At 38.6% G+C, this 19,897-nt stretch overlaps 1 long non-coding RNA gene across 3 annotated transcripts in view; it reads right to left on the bottom strand.

Annotated features, from left to right (window-relative positions):
• LOC103693508 (uncharacterized) overlaps window positions 1–19,897 on the bottom strand; it is a 493,880-nt gene that overhangs the window by 400,430 nt on the left and 73,553 nt on the right. For 2 of the 3 annotated variants that reach the window (XR_015632972.1, XR_015632977.1), the window contains exons 1-2: window positions 15,340–15,862; window positions 1,140–1,239 (exon numbers count right to left, since the gene is read on the bottom strand). This is a non-coding gene — a long non-coding RNA (uncharacterized LOC103693508). Of the gene's footprint in view, window positions 1–1,139; window positions 1,240–15,339; window positions 15,863–19,897 lie in introns of those variants that run through there. The other variant, XR_015632973.1, reaches the window with a different exon arrangement.

Raw genomic sequence — 19,897 nt, 5'->3', positions numbered from 1 at the left:
ATGGTACACTGGAAACATTACTGTTAGAGAGTTAATCAGCTATTTTCTGGTTGGATTTCGAACCTACTTGTGGGAGGAAGTCATGCTATGTACTTTAAATGTTGTCAAAATTGCATGCTTCATGATGGTGTAGGTTCAAGGGGGTGAGCCTACCTCTGTTGTTTTGCTAAATGAGCGTGCTATAAAAATGTCTTCCTTGTATTTTTGTTTGTACTTAAAAATTAATACTAGTCTCAGATGCCTTTGTTTGCAGCCAGTAACCACTAGTTTAGACGCTATAACTGTCAAGAGTGAAGAGAATCAATGACTGTTGAGGGCTCAGCTCTAAACAGGGCACATATATCACCACCTCAAAGGATCGGGGAACATCAAAGTGAGGGAAGAAAATTGATTAGACCTGAAGGAAAGGATGAAGGGCTGTGAAATGTGGTCTTCTAGACCTGACATGGCTTCTTCACCCATGAATCCACATTATCCATAGATACATGTGAGTTGGACTCAAGAGCATTCTGCCTTGCCCAGTGAAGGGGCTTAACGTGTTCTAGGCTTCCATGAGGAGCTGTGAACTGCTAAAGGTTGCTGGAGAAAGGTAAGTCATTATTTTTCAATGGTACATTGCTTTCAGTCAAGTAAATAGCCCTGGCCTACACTTAAATGGACAACCTTAATCAAATGCAGTGAAGCACACATACACCACACATACACACCCACACCCACACCCACACACACACACACACACACACACACACACACACACACACACAAAGGTCATCAAAGTAGGAGGGGTAATTATAGGGGATAAGGAGTTCAGTAGGAGAGAAAGGGGGATATGAAATTATAAAGAGAGGAGAATATGATCAAAGAATTTAATGTAAAAGGATGTAATTATAAAAATAATAAAAATAAGCATATCACTCTGTTAGTATAGCATTATTAGAGTCACTTTTACATGAATATTAGCTTTAGTAAAAACACTGATCTTTTAAGAGAAAAGTGGAATTGATATACTTCTAAATAAATATGCACTGTATTTAATAGCAAATATAATTCTTGAATGAACACGTAAGTCAAGCTTGATTTTAAAGTTCTATTAGAAAGGCAGTATATAATTATATAAAAAAATTGTACATTATTCTTACCTTGTCTCCAGAGTGTTGGACTGACTCCAAGAAAAGCATCCATTGGCTATTGCTATTAAGTTTCGTCTTCCTATCATCATGAGCAATCTAAAGAGATGTCCTGGGGAAAAGAAAAGTTGATTTAGAAGTTCAGAATTGACACTCATCCAAAAACTTCCCATGGGTAATAGTAACTCTGATTTTATCAGATTGTTAATGATAGAACCTGGTCTGTCTGTCTCGTTTATCTTCAAAACAAACCAAAAGCAAAAATCATATTCTCCTGAATAAAAATCCCTTTAAAAATACACCTCCTGCCTAGCACGCTGAGAACGAATGGCAAGGAGAATTTACAGAACAGCCCTGCCACGGTTATTTCTGGAGAACATCTGACTCTGATACTTCCTTTTTCTACCATTCTTAGAGAAACTACGGTACCCACATCAGTTCAATGCACGTACTGTTCATTTCCACAGGAATAAAATTCAGGCAGCATATAGTATCCTCAGGAAAGTGACCCCATATGGCTACAAAAGCCATCACAGCAATACATCGGGAAGCATTACTGCTTCCATTAACGCTAACATAACAGAAAATGAAATATGCGCTTTCTGAAGCATAGTCTATACAGACATCACACCCACTGTGCTCCCTACTGAAGTAGTCACTGCATCACACCGGTCCTGCTGATCGTTATAACTAGCACATCAGAGGCTTGGGGATAGCCTCTGGATTCAGGACAGGAGCATCTAGCAATTGCTAAGATGATATCACACACACACACACACACACACAAACACACACACACATACATAGGCACACACACACAGACACACAGACATACACAGACACACACATACACACAGACACACACACAGACACACAGACATACACAGACACACACATACACACACATACACAGACACAGACACACACACACAGACACACACAGACACTCAGACACACACACATACACACAGACACACACAGACACACAGATATACACAGACACACACATACACACACATACACAGACACAGACACACACACACACAGACACACACAGACACACAGAAACACACACAGACATACACACAGACAAACACACAGACACACACATACACAGACATACACACACAGACACACAGACACACACACACACACACAGACACACACAGACACACAGACATACACAGACACACACATATACACACAGACACACAGACATACACAGACACACACATACACACACATATACACACAGACACACAGACATACACAGACACACACATACACACACATTTACACACAGACACACAGACATACACACACACACACACACACACACACACACACACACACGCATGCATGTAACCTTGTTCCAGAGCTGCCATGTGAAGTCATGATGTGCAACTTCAAAGAAGTAAATTCAGGTCGTCTCTGGTGGACACAGTCGTGGGTGAATGAATGAGTATCAGGAACAGGTGCCTCACTGATTTTTATTTTAACCTGGTCTCTTCTTCCATTTATCTGTGAGAAATCCTCACTATTGACTAGAGAAATGGGCTTAGACATGGTTTTTAGGATGAAATGAACATAGAAAGTGAGCTGAATGGGTCAAACGTTCCATTCACCCCAAGAAATGCATTATAGAAGAGCAGACTTAGTCTTAGCATCTCAGAGGCCAAGAAGAGCTTCTGAAAATGTGTCTTCATAAAATGCATGAGAAATCTTTCTTCTCAGTAGAAGTGGAGAACATAAGAAAGTGAAAAGCATACCTTTGGTTTTGCTTCTCAACCAATTCAAATGGGTTGGATGTGATCGGGGTATAGTAAGGCAAGGTGACCCACATGCAGTAGTCATGGACCATCCAAGTACAGTGATGTATGCTTGCTTACATGAATTCAAAGTCTCTATTTTACAACTGATAGAAGTACAAAGAAAGCAGTTGGAGAGGTGGCTCAGAGGTCTGTTCTTTCAAAGGTCCTGAGTTCAAGTCCCATCAACCACATGGTGGCTCCCAACCATCTGTAATAGGATCTGATGCTCTCTTCTGGTGTGTCTCAAGACAACGACAGGGTACTCCCATACATAAATAAATCTTGTTTTTTAAAGTACTACGAAATGAAAACATGATAGCTCATACTAGAGCAAAGAGGAGGTAAGTTGACTAAAAACGAACGACCAGCTGGGCTGAAGGTTTGTGCCTCTACTCCCTGTACTTGGTGGTGGAGGAGGTGGTGGTTGAAACAGGAATATTGCTACATGTTATTAAACTAGACAGTGAGAGTCTGTCTCAAAAAAAGGAAGGAAGGAAGATGGACAGAAAGAAAAAAAGGAAGAAAGAAGAAGGAAAGAAAGAAAGAAAGAAAGAAAGAAAGAAAGAAAGAAAGAAAGAAAGAAAGAAAGAAAGAAAGAAAGAGAGAAAGAAAGGGTTCTCACTTTAACATTTTAGTTATTCTATAATTCTGTCAATTGATTTTTAAAGCTTTAGTTACATATGGACACTTTTCAGTATTATGTCAGGCTCTTGACACATTCGTACATCTTTGCCTATGTCACATCTGTCCATGGAGATCTCATTATTTTTATTTCATTTTACATTTTACAGTAGAACACACTGTTGGGTATAGTTTTCATTTTTCTTTTCTTTTTTCAGTGAATTGCATGAAAATATTTGCCCTAGAGTCAGCATTTGAACACACCTTCCTGGCTTCTGTTGCTGTCTGAGAGGGTTAGGTGATGTCACTAGGATGAAGGATGCTTTGAGATTAACGGCTTTACCTACTTTACTTTTTCCTCTTTTCTTCGGCCATCGAGCCTACAGGCTGCAGTGTGCTGCCATGGCATCTTCACCATTACTCAGGGCTAAACCTCTGGAAGCACAAACCCAAATCAACTCTTTTGTTAGAGGTTGCCTTGGTCACATGGCTTAAGCACAGCAACAAAAACGCAACCAATATGCTTCTTGATTAGCTTTTCTTTTTATTCCCTGCTTGATGTGTGAATGATGCCAGCTTAGTTCATCATCCCTGAAGTCTCCCTATAAGATGTCATATTCTGATGTCCTTGCTGGCGAGAAATCACTTGGATTCTGCTGCTTTTCAAATATCTCCTGCAAGCTGCAAAACCCTTATGTCTTACTATGCGTCTTCTAAGCCATTCTTCCCCTCAACTTTTCCACCCAACTGAAAACTGACCTTCTGTCTACTTTCCAAGTACCAATTCCTGCACCTTTCTAAAGTTGCCTTTCAAAGAGCATGTCCTTGGTGACAATTCCTTTGACCATACTTGTCCAGCCCATGGCAGTATTTGTAGTAAGCTCAACTCCATCCCTCTCTTGACAGTTATATTATGCTATGGTGATGTGGTTATTCATCTATCTATGGTGTTTATATTTTTGTTCTTTAAGATATAGTCTCATATTTCCCAGGCTGGTCTTGAACTCAGAGATCTTGAACTGCTTTTGATTCTTTTGCTTTCACTTCACAATGCTGAGTTTATAGGCATGGGCCATCATGGTTGATGTTGGCTCTGGTGACTGAACCCATAGCTTTAGCACTAAGCAAGTACTTCTTCCTACATATGCAAACCCTATTTAAATTAATGCCTTACCTCCTACATCATGGTGCAAGCCCTGAGGGGCTGAGAAGCAGACTGAGGGATCTCATTTTAATCATGCACAATCAAGACCTCATTGCCAGCAAAAGAGCCAACAGAGTATTTTTCATTTAGTGTGGTATTAGAAAGGGCCTGCTTGAATAATAATGCAGTTTAAAGCTTCTAAATACAGTTTGTGAAGAAGTAGTTTCCAAACTAAATCCTTCTTAAATTGTGTAGGGTTATGGGCAAGAACATAAGTGATCTTTATAATAAAATGATATTTATGAAGGTTTCAGCAAATTACCTGAATATTAATATGATGAGTAGAGACATACTGTATAATTTTATCTTTCCACACAGGAATGAACGGAGTCAGAAAGTTAACTTGAAATGAGAAGACCATCTTAATGTTTTAAAACTGAATTTCTTCTTAAATGATAACTACAGATAAATCCATCAAATATTCACATTCTTAAGTATGTACAAATTCAGTTCATAGAACAAGACCAAGCTGCATAAACTTAAAATTGTTACCAATGCCATACGATGAAATTCATTAAATAGAAACTAAAGTTAGAAAATGTGAGAAGCTCACATTCTTGCCTAATTCAAACCCACAGCAACTTTATCTGAAAGCCTTCATTGGCCATGCGAATAATTTCTTTCCTTTGCACTTAAGAGGGAAAGAATTACCATTTCTATGTAGTTTGTGTGTGTGTGCGTGCGTGTGTGCGTGTGTGTTTGTGTGTGTGTGTGTGTGTGTGTGTGTGTGTGTGTGTGTATGTGTGAGCATGTATGTGCTCTTCATTGAAAGCATTCCCATAAGAAATGGGAAAATGTAAAAATGAACACTGCATCATTTTAGTGCAGAACTGACACGTGATAGTGACCCAGAAGATAAAAATATTCATGGTGGAATCCGTACTTTCAGAAAGATGATGAATTTACATGGATGTTCAATATAAGAAGGTACCTCAGCACAAAACTTTATTCTTTCTTTTTTTGTACAAAAGAAAGAAAATGTTGAATGTATTCTTCATTTCTTCATTGTTTTCTACTAGAGACAATTTGGGGAACTTGTTTAAATTCATTCAACCTTATTTCTTTTCTTGGACAGCAGCACAATCCTTCTTCTTTGTCCGGTTTCCACAGGAAGTACAGACGATGCATTATAAAAAGCCGCTTGAGAAATTCATAGACACTATGGACACTTCTGCTCATAGAAGCAGCAGTTCAACTCCAAAGACGTATAATTTGTTGAGAACAGGTCTACATAGCCTTGGTTAGCTAACAAGAAGACCAGGATGACCTTAAATTCCAGAGATTTGCTGGCCTTTAGCTCCAAAATTCTGGGATTAAATATGTGCCCAGCATTCCCTGAAATGGACAGTCAGATGTGGTGATTCATGGTCGTGATCTTGCTGCGTAGGGGGCTAAGGCGAGGGGAGGGGACTGTCAGGAGACCTGTGTCACCTTATCTCAGACATACAACAAGAGAGCAGAGGTTACTCATTCAGAAAAGAGTAAAAGAGGATTTTATATAAGTTAATACCTGGGATATAAATTGTAGATAAATTTATGGTGATATTTTAGGAAGCCGACATGAACTCTGTGTAGGGTAAAGGGAATGAATGTCCCACATGCACCGACCCCAAACAACAAAAACAGCAGCAAAATAAAAACCTCTGCCATGTTAATAATAGTACAAAAACCATGTTGCTTTTCATATTTGAAATTACATTCCCTCAGCCACTGTAATTTAAAATATGCATTCCTTCATTTTCAAATAAACATTTGAGGAAAACCCTCCTTCAGAAACATTACTTGCTCCAGAAAACTGTACTGTGGTTTTTAAAAATAATCACGAGGCCAGCAAAGCTCTCCCTGCTCAGTCAGTGAGTGCAGACTTTGGACAAGACGCAAAGAAGAAACACACAAAGAAGTTCTGTGACTACATAAACTGATCATAATTTGGGGGGAAGAGCAGAATAGTAAAATATTGCCATGGTTTTAAGTGGCTTTCCATGAAATGCTTCAGCCATAACAAAATAATGACTGTAAGCTGTCCATCAAACACATGTGATACATAATAAATAATAACAGATTTAGGGGTTGGGGATTTAGCTCAGTGGTAGAGCGCTTGCCTAGGAAGCGCAAGGCCCTGGGTTCGGTCCCCAGCTCCGAAAAAAAGAACCAAAAAAAAAATAATAACAGATTTGATTCCCTGTAATATATGCATAGACAGTAATAAAGTCTACAAATGGCCTCTAGACATGCTATTTTATTTATGTTGGTTTTATAGTCATATGTTATTAAAGAAAAATTCTTTCTATTTGGTGCAGTGAGCTTGTTCTTATCCCACAGGTCACGTATTAGCCTTGCGACTGTTTCAAATGACGATTTACGGAATTTAGTAAACTATGAAGGTTGGTATTTAGAGAAATTGAAGGTAAAATGTCTACAAATTCTCCCAATTCTGGATTGTCATTTGTTATTGAAGAGCCTAGGTTAAAATTAAAACAAATGAACAAACAACGACTTTCACTAAAAGCATATTAATTCAACTAATTGGTTAAATCATATTCCAAGTTTCTTGCATGACTGAAAATACCCCAGACTGGCCAGAGCTATTACTGAAAGAAGTGGGAAAAGGCTACCTGCATCAAGTGATGATTTGCATAATTTAAAATCTGCATTACTAATGCTTCTACTCTGACATTCCGAGTCAATGAAATCCATATGAGATCTGTTACAGATTACATGGTTTCTGGTTTTGCCATATTCGGAATTGCTATTAATTCATTTCGTTACTGGGAACTGAACTTACTGCTCCCTGCACACTAGGCATGCTCAAACTAAGACTCTTAGAGTTCCTGACCCTGACTTTAAATCCTTTCCTCTTAGTTTAACATCATGAATACCCTGAGGTTTCTGTAGTGATTTCTCTTCTAAAGAGTTTTCACATTTATCTCAACTACAGCCAAAAGAAGTTTTAAAAGCATCCAGGGATAAAGATAATAGAGAAGGAAGAGGCCATGGAAGAGGTCATTGAAGAGACTGTGACTTCTCAAATAACTCATATGGACGAGCCGATTGCTGCTTGTTTTCTGAACTCTCGTACGTTCTGGACTCCATAGCATCTAACTTAGCAGCATCTCCGTCTGTCATTAGCAAGTTAAAAGAAAGATATGAATCTTAAAGAAATCTAGGAATGCAAGATCAATATATCACTTTAAAAATAAGATCCATAAGGCAGTGTTAACAAAATAAAGTGTTGCTTTGCTTGGTTTTTCCAAGTGCAAAGTGCATTTTACACTTGCCGGCTATTCCTTGAGCTATTAAACTGGCATTTGATAAAAGAACTTTGAAATAATACAAAGCAATGAGCAGCTATGTGACTGGAGTGGCAGTGCTCCCCTACCACACCATAGGTTATCTCATCAAGACCTCAGCACCAGGTATAGAAACCTTCTCTTTGAGTTGCTGGTCTGTAGAGTCTGAGAGAAGGCCAAACAATAGAGGCTCTTATTACTGCCCTTGAAGAATAAGTAAGAAACTATTGCTGAAGACACTTCAAGGTTGGAACACAGGTATTGGAGAAATTGATCTGGCTCTGGTATGGAGCCTCCTGCCTGACGACTAGCTCTTTCAGTACTGAAGGAGCTAAGCAAGGCATCGATGGATGAAAGCAATCTGTACTCCTATCCACTCCTATGAATAAGAACAACGACCAATAAATATAGCAAGACATTCCCAACGTTGCAATAAGGACAATTATGTCTTGACAATAATCCACAGCTATCAACATTGGTTATTCATAGAGCGGCTCACTAAAGTAAAAAAAGAAAAAGAAAAGAAAGAAAAACTACCATTTTAGCCATAAAGGTGACAAGAAAATAGCATATTAATGCTGTCATTTGATTAGAACAAGAAATGGTAACTTGGGTTAAAACTTGTGTGAGAGGAGAGTAGGGAATAAGAAAGGAACTATTGGCAGCTAGAAGGACTGCAAACGTTGCCTACCAATATCAATATGTAACAGAACATACACACACACACACACACACACACACACACACACACACACACACACTCAGAGAGAGAGAGAGAGAGAGAGAGAGAGAGAGAGAGGGAGGAGTGGGAGTACACATACAAATAGTCTTATAAAGACCCAAATGCAATAGATCATCGTTGCCACTGAGCTCTTAACCTCTTAACCTCTTAACATGATTTGCCCGTGGTCCAGATACAGCTCTAGTGTTTTTACTTACTGTAAAATGGTTATTTTGCTAAGGCAGCGTTCCCATTCCGAAGCAATGTTTTCTGAAGACTAATGCAGTAATGCAATAAATGGAGCCATCAGGTTAAAAGGGAAAACAAAGCCTTATATTGGTTTAAAATGGTTTAGGAAAAAGAAAAATAAAAGCTTTTTAATGATAAACAATAAAAGGATCAAAAAATGGCAGGTTTTCCCCTAAGGATTGTTTGAAAATTGAAATAAAAGCAAGGAGAAAAACAGAGCAGTAACCATATTTCATATTATCCAAATGAATCCTAGAAAAATGTATGAAAGGTAAAATGAATAATGACGCACTCGTAGTTAAATTTCTTAGTGATAAATGGCTTTACAATTCTAAGTTCAGATACTGCTTGCTGCTTGGTTCGTCACAAGGTGCTCAAATCGTTAGGAGAAGTGAGTAAAATGAATTAGGACTGAGACACACAAAGTTACCTACCTTTGGATTTGGCTTTTCAGGTTCTCAATACCAGAGAATAAAAGAGTGAGTAAAGGGCCAGTAAAAAAAGGCCAGTAAATCTGATAATAGATACAATAATCCCAGTGGATGACATCAGACCTGGGAATAGCATTTTTCCCAGGTAGATTATAACCTATCACCTGAGAGAACCCCAAGGATGAGGAGAGAGTCCACGGGCTAGAGGGATGGCACAGCAGTTGAGCCCACCTACTGCTCTTACAGAGTTAGGGTTCATTTCCTATCACCAACATGGCTGTCTCCAGCCCTCTGTCATTCCATCCCAGAGAATGACACGCTGTCTTCTGGCTTTCTTAGGCTCTGCACCCAAGTGCTATGTAGACATAAATGCAGGCAAAATGTTCATACATATAATATAAAATATACATATAAAAATGAAAATAAAATAAAGAGAATCCCAGAGGGGCAATACTCATTAGAGTTCTGGAAACCATGGTTCTGGAAAGAAAGAAAAATTAAATAAAACTTTCCTCAGGGAGCTGCTTTAGACATAGAGATTGAGTCCCTCTGCAAAGAGAGAAATCACTGTAAGGGACAATGTCCCATCCTTAGAGGAAAGGAGAATCCTCAGGTCCAAAAATGTCTGTCCTTAAAACTGATGCTCCCTAGATTTCCTCTGTCAAAGTTCCAGTCAAATAACTACAGGTGGTCAGCAAGGCACTTTCAGTAACTTTTAAAGTGACAATCAAAAATGTTAAAATTTTTTCATTATTGAATGAAGTTTCTAGCTTCATTCTCTAGCTTAATCAATGACCCTAGACTCAGTACAAAGTGACTTTATGTAGAAATCAGTCCGTGTGAATTTCCCCAAACCATAGGACTTACTCTTTTTCTGTCTCATCTTTGAAAACTGAGTATCATGGAATAACATTGGGTATCATAAAAAGGGGGGGGGCATTTTTGGCCCATTAAATTTCCAGCTAATTTCTGTACCAATGAGATACCTTGGTGTGCTTATAGTATATAACAACTGTCAGAATAAGGGTAACTAGAACTGTGGGCCTTTCTCTGACCTAGTTCAAAGGATGAAGCATTCTAAAGAAGACGTTAACAACTGGATTTTACTTCCGATTCTTTGATAAGGATACACGCATGTTGTAATGATACATTTTCAGGATGGATACTAGAACAGTGAAAATGTAACAAAACCATTATTTTTCTACATTTCCTCAGCCTGGATGGCGCTACAAAGACAAGGTTATTTCCCTCTGCAAAATGCAAAAAGGCTGCTGTGTTTAAAAGTTTCCTTCCAGTAAGATAAAAGGATACCATAACCTTTTAAAAACAAGGAGAAGCCCTGAGTTTGAATTATCAGTAGCTGGAACTTTATCCTCAGGTTTCTTTAGTTTTCCTGTGGCACTGTTCATATAATCTCCAGGCTTGCAACCCTAGACTCTCTCTTTTAACTGCCTCTTTGACCACCAGATTTCTCCCTACATCTATTCTTTTAGTTTTTTACAACATTCTTAATACAAACCCATCAGCATGTTGTTTGGGGATTTATTTTCTTATCAGTCTGTGTGTCTGTGTCTGTATGCTAGGTATATGTTGGTATGTGCAGGGAGGGGGGGTCAGAGTATGTGGGATCCTCTGACAGTGGAGAAAGGGTTGGTTGTGAGCTACCTAATGTGGTTGCTAGGGACTGAATTGAGGTCCTTGAACAGACAGGACTACTATCTAGTCATCTCTCCAGCTCCTCTTCCTTTTCTCCTCCTCCTCTCCTGCTTCCTCCTCCTCTTCTTCAAATAGGCTAAAGATCTGCCCCCCTTGAAACATTCCATGGCAGAATGGCTTTCCCAAAGCAATGCGTAGTCATGGCCTCCCAAGTTCATCTTTCCTCATGTGTATAAACGGGTAGTAGATATACCCACTCATACCACATGCCCTGATTCTAAATGATAACATGGAGTGTCTTCCTTTATTGCTCCCCCACATTATTTTTTTTTGAGACAGTGCCTCTCTTTGAACCTGGCACTTAATTAGTGACTATGTTAGCTGGCCTCCAATTACCCAGAATCCCCCTGTTGTATGGCACTGCGATTTTCAGCACATTTCACCACATCTTGCTTTTGTCTCTGTGTGGTGTAGATCCAAGTTCAGGTCATTAAGCTTGCACAGCGAACACTTTACCCCTGAACCATGTCCATGGCTCAACTTTCTTTTGAAATATGTGCCTTCTAGGATATATTGATTTCAGATTAAACTCGTGATATAAGAAATTCAGCATTTCCAGATACCAGATCCTCTGGTCCAACCAAAAAAACAGGGAGAGAGCCTTGTGATATTGTTGAGTCATAAACTATAACATTCATCAGTGTAGAAAGATTATAGAAGATTAATCTTTCAGTTAACAGCTTTACCACCCCTGCCCCCCCCCAAAAAAGAAAGATTGCTGGGTCTTCAGATCTCAGGCAGGAGTTGTAGGAGAGTAAAACATAGAGTGGGTCAGAATTAGCATATGAAAGAAAACAGTTGTTGAGAATTGCCAACTCCAGCACCCAGGCTGATTGATGCATAACAGGACTTGTACTTATTAATAAATAAATAAAAGCATTGAACAAATAAGATAGAAAGATCTCAATCTACTGGTCATTCTGGAATTCTGGTGAATTCTGGACCTTTTCTCCAAATCGGCCAACTTCCAGTCTTAGAAAAAACTTATTATTATTTCAACTGAATAAAGTGTCTTCTTCTCTAGTATCATGTTTTCCTGTCCACTTTCTTACTCTGGGACTCAAGAACTTGAGATACCCCACTGTGTTCCCAGAGAGCCTGAACACTCATCTGTAACATGGAAACAGTATTGCTGTAGCTTTGACTGTTATACATCGTCAAGCCTTAGAGACTGGCAAAGCAGAACTTGTGTCCTCAGGGCCTGGACAGGTCTGAGTCAGATAGAGCCCCAGGGCTGAGAAAGGAAGTGGGCATGAGCCCCTACACCTTATTCAGAAACTATCTCCAACTGAAACCCTTGCTACATTTTCCCAAAGAACTCCCACAAATCACTGGTAAGGGTAGGCCCCGAGTTCCTGGGTAGAGAGTCAAAACAAAGTGAACACAAGGACATTTTTGGAGTTTCCTTGCCCAATAAGACTCTGTGAGGCCGTATTTAACATTAATCTTACAGGTCCTTTGTATACATATTATGGCTTGGAGGTTCAGGTTATTATGGGATTCTGTGTACACATGTGCATGTCTCTGTGTCTATATGTGTTTCCTGAGATTTTTCTTTGACTCTATTTTATCCTATTGAGGCATTATTATTATTATTATTATTATTACTATCATCATCATTATTTTATTACTATTATCATTGTTTTATGAAGAAGAAGAAGAAGAAGAGGAAGAGGAAGAAGAAGATGACGATGATGATGATGATAGATGCTTATTTTCTAATCCCATGAGAGATGGAGAGGGGGGGGTGTGCATTTGGGTGAGTGGTAAAATGGGAAAGAACTGGGAGGAGCTGGAGGAAGGAAACTGTAATTGGAATATACTCTATTAAATTTTGTTTTCAAAATAATAGAAAAAAACAAAGACCTCATGCTCTCTGTAGAAGGACTAAGGGCTTTTGAGAAAGCAGCAGCAGTAGAAAGAAGCCACTGAAAGAGAAGAGCATTAAGCAGTAACACCTATAATAATTTATGAATCCTTTTGGGAGGCCACAAGCTGAATTCACTCTTATTTTTTCAAATCATCTAAGAGAAATGGTAACCTATCTCCCAAAACTAGCTGCAGTGTGCATGGGATTGTCTCAGGGTCATGTGTGACCAGTCATTGGCACTGCCAAGGTTTGAGCCTTGCACATCTAGATTCAGAACTGACCTTGATCTCAATTTGTTTAATATTTTTATAATGCTGATTATTTTTTATGGCTCCGCGTTCAAATATAAATAGCCTCTTAGTCCACATTGTATGTTTGTAAGTCTAAAAAAAATGTTCTGTGATGGAGAGAAGGTCTTAAGATGGAAGGGCCAAAACTAGAGAAACTGATGATACTAGACACAGCTGCTCTGGGTGCAAGCAAGAGACTGGCCGGGACTGATGCCCAAAGAAACCCCAGTGTCTCTGTCTCTGTCTCTGTCTCTGTCTTTCTCTGTCTTTCTCTGTCTGTCTCTGTCTGTCTCTGTCTCTCTGCCTCTCTCCTCTCTCTCTCTCTCTCTCTCTCTCTCTCTCTCTCTCTCTCTCTCTCTCTCTCTCTCTCTCTCTCTCCCTCTCTTTCTCTCTGAAAAACTAACTTCCCATCATTTACCATATACTGAATTCAGGTCTCAGAAGAGGAAGATAAACTGCTAGGCTTGACAGTACAAAGCATCTTGAAAGTTTTCCAGGTCTTCTCTGGCTTCCCAACTTCCTGTGACAGGTGGCCAGCCATGTCCAGGCATGTAGCAAACAACAGCACGCATAACGTTAGTGTTAACATGTGCTTTTCGTGTTGTTGTTGGAATACCAATCCAGCTTAAATCCTGACTATCTCTAAGATTGCCACAGCTTCTCCAAGGAAAGCTGCCTTGTACTTCCTCACCAATGCTATACAAATATTTTTTAGGTCTATGTCAATATTTCTTTATTCATTTTATAGTAATATAATCTAATTTTTCTGAATGATTTTAATCACTCAATGAGTATTTGTTGAGCAATTACCAGGTACCAGGTGCGGTCTGGGCTCTCTGAATCAAGTACTGTCCGTCTGCTATCACAGACTGCCCATGAGTTAAATCCTTGTTCAACTGATCAACTAAGAGCAGACAGACTCAAGGAGCTTAATAGCCAATAAATAATCATAACAACAAATAATACCCTAAATTCTTTTAGAAAGAAATGATACGTAGAAGAATATACAAAGTAGGAAACATTGGCATTCGGCTGCATCTCAGATCTGGAACTTCTAGAATGTTAATTAGAAAGATGTTAATCAGCAGCCGCAGAAGCAGCAGCATTTTCTGCTTTAATTTCTTCATCCAGGCTATAAGTAGATTGTAATCTCCCCTGTGACACAAACTTAGATTTATTGATTGCCCTTAAAACCTTCAAAGACAAGTTGAACTTAAGCATTACAAATGTCATGTTTTTACTGAAGAGAAAGATACCAAGAGAGATCCACCATATGAGAGTGAATGTTCTCCAGATGCCTCTGTCTCAGTCCTGTGCCATACAGGGCTTTCTTCCTTTGACTTTTATTCTCTAGATTTTGATGGATGGGTAAATGGAGGTTAAGGTGTCAGAACTGAAAGGGTAAAGGACGGGTTCAGAATTTTTCAGTTTGGAAACTTGTAGTAACACAAAACGTGGAAAATTGCCTTAGAATAAACTAAGCAGAATTCATATTAAAGTTGATGTTTCTGTTGCCTCTCAAAAATCAGACACTCTTTTAAAATCTCTCCTCTCTCCTCTCTCTCTCTCTCTCTCTCTCTCTCTCACACACACACACACACACACACACACACACACAGGCACAGGCACACTCACACAGGCACAGTATTCATTATGCCAAACTATATTTTTTAGTCATTTTATCCTGAAAACTTCCCAAACTCTCTTTGTTTCATGGCTGATTATGGTCAATTCATCAAGCTCTTTTGATGCAGGACGAACTCATCATGATAAATGTGTTTTCCTGCCAAACTATTAGTTAAGCAAAACACGACATGATAAAAAGAATCATGTATTCTTCACATTTTCTTTTCTTTCCTTGAAAAAAAAAGTCTGTTTACATTCTAAAAACAAAATCAACATTCATTCATAAACAAAACCAGACCCTCCTCCTCTTTGCCAGTTTGATTTTCTATCATCTCAAGAGTTAAAACAGATTTCTACAAAATGATCACAGGTATGGAACCTACCTTCACGGCCCTTCTAGTGAGTCTCTGAATCACACAGGGAGACAGGATCCTTCAGGCTCCCCGGAGGCCAGGGAGGGATGACTGTAATTTGGAGCATGAGCATTTGGACTAAATAGCAGCTAAGCGAAGTGTGAGGGAACTGAAGGAGGAAGTTGGAGTGCTATATGCTGTGTGTCTTGCTTACCATCCAGTCCAATGACAATTTGCATTTCTTTGAGAAAAGCCTAGGGATGTTTGTTATTGAGACCCCTTCCAACCCTCTGTCCTCTATCACCTTACTTTGTGTGTGTGTGTGTGTGTGTGTGTGTGTGTGTGTGTGTGTGTGTGTGTGATTGCACTGTTAGTTCGCAACTTGATAAAATTAGTTTCTGTCTCATTCTCCTCCTATAAGTGGATCCAGCTCAGTTCCTGCCTACTACCGTTTCTTAAAACGTCGCCACCATGTCAGGGCAGCCTAATAGGTGACTTACAATCTCAAACACGATCTCAGCGGCCACCACTTTCCGAACATCTTTCTGAGTTCCTTTTTGGTCTTACGTCACCCAAATTTCCAGAAATCTGCTCAAAATGCCTAATGAGGCAATAAATTCCTTTATTGACTGTTCAGAATGTGGAAACAAATTGGAGTGACTCACTTGGGCCTTTTCTTAACCCTCTCATTCTGCAAAACAGTTTATTTTGCTGAAAGAATGGGGGAGGGGGATGAGCTGACGGTTTAAAATTAACTAAATAGGTCTTCCCTCCTTTATGCGTCCAAGACATTCAGTAGATCTTTCCACAAGAGTATATGTTACAGCTTAACTGCGCTTGTAAAGAGCAAAAGCAACTTATTTAGCATCGTCCTGAAAATAATTCTCGTCTTTGTCTTTCCTCATATGATTTATTACCCAACTAGTTATTGTTTTCACGTAGGGTTTGCTTGGCTTATTGTTGTTGGATGTCCACGTCTTGTTTGTACCGTCTGAAGCTGCAGGGCTGCCATGAGCAGGATCTCCACGTAGTAACTGGATGATTTGTACGTGGTCTAACGTGCAGCTGGCACACGGTACACCGTAAAGTGCGAAGAAGGCACCAGAGGCAGAAGTTGTCACGGAAAACCTACATTCATCTCTACAGCCTGCTTTTTAAAATATTGAATAAAGACTAAAAGGAGAAAAGTCAAGGAGGATGCTTCTCATTTCTTTTTGTGCATCCAGTCACCAAAACACAGAAATCTTAAGGGTGGTGCGGGAGAGAAGCAGATCAACACTTATCCCGGAAAGTTGAAAGTCAGCACTTTGCTTTCTCTTTTAAAATAGTGGCCTTCCCCACAGTTAAAAATAGTGCTCCTCTCTTCCCCTTTTTCTCTTCGTTTTAGATTTGGCCTACACAACATGCTTGCTTGGGGTTCTGGCCAGGGACATGGGCAGGAAATGGAAACAACCTGGAGCGACTATCATGTCACAGGTTCAATCTGGGACACTGGAAATAACTTTAATAAGTTTCTATTTGGGGGTTTCTAAATTGTTTCTTCTTATTTACTTCTTTAATTATTGTCTGTATGAGTTGTTAGGATTCCCCAAAGACAGAAGACAGCAAGACAAGAACCAAGATAGTTAGACATAAAATATATGGTTGCTTATTTTGAATGTTTGAGAATTTAAGATTTTATTTTATTCTAATAAATTGGATTTTATGTTTATATATAATTAATATTTATCATAGTAGATGAGAATATCTATATAAACATATATTGTGTCTAATCTCTATTTCTACCTATATTTATATCTTATCTATCTATAATCTATATATTCACTAATAATACCAAAGAAAATTTTTGTAATGTCATATAAAATAGCAATAAAGTAGGGGAGAAAGATCCAGATATTTTTATATAAAATTTAATATGGATCTTACTACAAATACATGAGGCCATATAAGTGTTCTTATGTGAATGTTTTGCATTTGATTAAATGCATTAGCAAGCTGATTATATACAAGGTCCAGTTGCCTTCCCCCAAAATCTTTTCCTAGCACCTTTAAGATGACAGAGAAATACCCTAGTCACTGAAATGCATTAATACACTCTCCTTGTTAACGTGTTACTAAAGCCATTAGAGCTAGCCCCAATTGTTTATCCTTAAAGTCAAGCCATGAGTGGGAAGACATACTTAACTAGCATACGGAAAAATACTGTAACTCTCATTCTTTTCATCAATTCATTACAAAAGATAACTACAGATAAAGAAGTGATGTTGAAGACACGATTATTCTTCCTGTAAATAAGTGGACTCATCTTTTTAACAATTTACCTAGAAGTAGTGAAGCTTTAGCTATGTTTCCTACTGTACTCGTTTTCCACCTGTTTAATCTTTTATTTATAAACGGATTCGGGCATTTCATGAGCTCCTTTGCTGATGCTTACAATTTTCTTTAGTACTCTGTATCTACAGAGCTGAAAATATCTGAATGTTTACCCAAAATTCTGATTATATGTCTTGCATATGACATGGAATCTATCTCAATTTCAGTGCTGAGATGAAATATCTTGAGTCATAAATGGATAGTAGATGAGTGCTTAAAAGTACTGTAAGAATAAGCCAAGAGCACTCTTAAAGTCCCCAGGCTGCATTTATCTAGAAGTGCCTTCTTGGCAGGCATTCAGCAGGTCTGTCTGATTTTAATATATAGTTCCAGAAGCTAAGTTGTGAAGCCCAATACCTGGGTTCTTGTTTCCGTGTTTGAGGAAACAGTTTGTAGCATGAAATAAATGTTCTACTCTTCTGAGCACCATTCTCCATGCCCATCTGGGTGAAGTGTTTTGGGCTTTTATCAACTCTAATTCACCTTTTATATAATTATATTCTGAATGGTTTGCTCTCTGTAAAGTGTTGTCCATGTCGTAGACACTGTAGACTTTATACCATTTCAATTCACTTTCTTGTATGGCAACTAGAGGAAGTCATACAAAACTAGATTTATCTTTCTCTTCCCCCGTATAATCAAAAAAATCATTCAATAAATAGAAATGTCCAAATGATGGAATAGCAAAGTAGGAATCCAAGAAGTTCCTGATATGATGGATGGTCAAATGCACTACAATGGAAGGAATTGTCATGGGGGAACGGGAGTCACCTTGGTCATGTTATATATGTTAAACCAGTTTTCTCTGGTTCCTAGTCCATTCCCATGTGACTACAACTAAACTAAGTGTATTCTTCCTCTGTATCTTGTATGATTGTAATGAGTGCTTCTGTTGCTGATGCATACGCTTCTCTTCCTTTGCAAATGTTTACAGAGTCTTGGGTAGCTTAGAGTCATAAGATACCATCTTCCTTGATCATAGATGACTTCTCATGGTTGCACATTTGACCCACACTAGATGAAGTATAATTACTTACTAAATAATCCATCATCTCTAATCTGAAAAATCCCAAAATCTAAAGCAGAAGATACAAGGAACGAATTTTCAGGGAAAACATCAACTATTAAAACAGTGAGAACATCAGTAAGGAAAGACAAAGGGTTCCCGTGGAGATTCAGAACCAAGTCCCAACGCCACCAAAGAGCAAGATGAATTTTTCATGTTAGACTGTACAAGATGATCCAGCAGCGGCTTAGTAAATGTGTATTCTGTTAAACCTATTTGTTCAATAATTTTTTTCAAATTTGTTTTTTTTCCACTTGTAGAAATATGTTTTTCATTGAGCCCATAGTATTCTAGATTTTTTTCATTAAGTTACATTTATAGAATTTTTTATAGAACTTTAAAAGAATAAGTTCTGCGAGTCATCCATGGAATATGACTTGGCGTGTGAGGCATGACCTATAATGGGTGTAAAAATACACTCCTAAGAGTTAACGCAAATGTCTCGGTAGAATAGGAAAGTTGGCAATATTATCTAAGTGATACATAAAGTCAATTGTAGGAGTGTGCTTTATTAAACTTTGTTCCACCAATTTTACAGTCTAACCTTAAACACTGCTCCCTATTAATTTTTATTGTACTAAAATATGATCCGTTTGCATGTTATAGTCTGCCTAACACTATCTATCACCTACAGGGAAATGTTCCCCACACGTAGCCCTTGATTAAACACAGTGAGAATCTCCCACTGCCTGCGTTTAAAGACAAGGTTTAAATTAGCTTACCTTTACATGACGTCAGATCTTGTATTTCAAGAGCCCTCTGAAGCAAGGAGAAAAGCATAATGAAGCCATAGACCAAGGCACTTCATTCATTCATTAACTGAAAATATTACCTCATTTATTGAGTGTCCACCTGAAGTTTTCCTTTCAGTAAGTACCAAGTTTCATTAAACATCTATTGAAATGCAGTGGGAAAGAATGGCATTCCTGAAGATGTACAATGATATAATTTTCCATATAAGTTTACTAGAGGGAACCGTTACAGTAGAATCATCACATCTGTTTGGGTACATATAGAGTGGGTGGAATATTCATGAGTTTTGAGTTCATGGCCTACCAAAGAGCTACTACAGACTTTGACCATGTGAAAAAACTTTTGAAATTACCCTGCCCAAGGAAACCAAAATGGGAGAGAGATCACTGGATAAAT

The sequence above is a fragment of the Rattus norvegicus genome, chromosome 11 (genome assembly GCF_021556685.1).
Source record: "Rattus norvegicus strain SHRSP/BbbUtx chromosome 11, alternate assembly SHRSP_T2T, whole genome shotgun sequence".
NCBI lineage: Eukaryota > Metazoa > Chordata > Mammalia > Rodentia > Muridae > Rattus > Rattus norvegicus.
Note: the sequence above shows the minus strand (reverse complement) of the source record. Positions and strands in the feature narration are given on the sequence as shown.